Source organism: Gossypium arboreum, chromosome 8 (assembly GCF_025698485.1).
Source record: "Gossypium arboreum isolate Shixiya-1 chromosome 8, ASM2569848v2, whole genome shotgun sequence".
Classification (NCBI taxonomy): Eukaryota; Viridiplantae; Streptophyta; class Magnoliopsida; order Malvales; family Malvaceae; genus Gossypium; species Gossypium arboreum.
The window spans coordinates 24,749,790-24,751,404 of NC_069077.1; the positions used below are offsets into that span (position 1 = coordinate 24,749,790).

The 1,615-nt window shown below is 38.9% G+C and overlaps 1 non-coding gene across 1 annotated transcript; it reads left to right on the forward strand.

Annotated features, from left to right (window-relative positions):
- The first annotated feature begins 1,222 nt into the window (after window positions 1-1,222).
- LOC128280174 (small nucleolar RNA R71) lies at window positions 1,223-1,329 on the forward strand. Its single transcript, XR_008270354.1, has one exon. It is a non-coding gene; the product is annotated as a small nucleolar RNA R71 (small nucleolar RNA).
- The last annotated feature ends 286 nt before the right edge of the window (window positions 1,330-1,615 follow it).

A 1,615-nucleotide genomic window follows, 5' to 3' on the forward strand; every position in this document is an offset into this window, starting at 1 on the left:
CTTAAACATTTTATAAGGCATGACGTTGATACTAGCCCCTAAATCAGCTAATGCATTATTAACATCTAAACTACCAATTAAGCAAGGAATCGTAAAACTCCCTGGATCTTTTAGTTTGTTCGGTAGCTTATTTTTTAGAATAGCCTAGCACACTGCGTTTAGCTCCACATGCAACACTTCGTCCAACTTCCGCTTATTTGCTAAAAGCTCTTTTAAGAATTTCATTGCGTTTGGCATCTGCGATAGGGCTTTAATTTAACGGTAAGTTATATGTAATTTTTTTAAGAGTTTAACAAATTTACCAAATTGTTCATCTGAGCGGTCTTTCCTTGTCGGGTTGGGGTATGGCACATGAGGTTTATATTCGACTTATTCACCGTTTTGTTTTTATTGTTATCTACCTCACATTGACCTTTGTTTACCACAGTTTCTTGCCTCGGTTCTGGTTCAGGCTCAACAACTCCTTCTTCATCTTGAATATTAATTGCGTTGACTTGTTCCCTTGGGTTGGGTTCAGTATTACTTGGCAAGTTACCTTGTGGTCGTTCGGAAATTAGTTTGGAAAGCTGGCCTATCTGAGTTTCGAGCCTTTAGATCGGCACTTGTTGATTTTTAAGTGTTGTCTCGGTGTTCTAGAAACGAGTTTCTGACACCAAAATAAACTTTGAGAGCATCTCTTCAAGGTTCGGCTTCTTTTCCTGTTGGTAGGGTGGTTGTTGGTAGCCTGGAGGTGGTTGTAGTCTTTGATTTCCTTAACCGCTCCACGAGAAATTGGGATGGTTCCTCCAACATGCATTGTAAGTGTTACTATATGGATTGTTTTGAGGTCGAGGATTATTACCCATGTAGTTTAATTGCTCGTTATCCATGTTGTAGACATAAGGTTGGTATTCCGAATGGCTTGTTCCACCTCCACTTGCTTCGCACTGCATTACTGGGTGAACCTGCGAAGAACTAAGAAAACCATCAATCTTTTTTATTTAAGAGTTCTACTTGATTAGAGAGCATGGTGACCGAATCGACGTTATAAACGCTGGCCGTTTTCGTTGGCTTTGTCCTCATGACTTGCCACTGGTAGTTATTCAGTGACATCTCCTCTATAAACTCATAAGCATCTTCAGGTGTTTTATTATTAATGGTTCTGCCAGCAGCTGTGTCAACCATTTGTCGAGTCGAAGGATTCAGGCCATTATAGAACATTTGAACCTGTAGCAAAAGCAGTAACCCATGATGAAGGCACCTTCTCAAAAGGTCCTTGAATCTCTCCTATGCATCGTAAAGTGTTTCTAAATCCATCTGCACAAAAGAAGAGATATCATTACGTAATTTAGTCGTTTTAGCCAGCGAAAAATATTTTAGTAAAAATTGTTTGGTCATTTGTTCCCATGTAGTAATTGACCCTCGTGGTAACGAGTTCAACCACTGTTTAGCTTTGTTCCTCAATGAAAAAAGGGAATAACCAAAGACGAATGGCATCATCAGAGACACCATTAATTTTAAATGTATCGCATAGTTCTAAGAAGTTGGCTAAATGAGCGTTGGGATCCTCATCCTGCAAACCATCAAACTAAACAAATTACTGTATCATTTGAATAGTGTTAGGTTTTAATTCAAA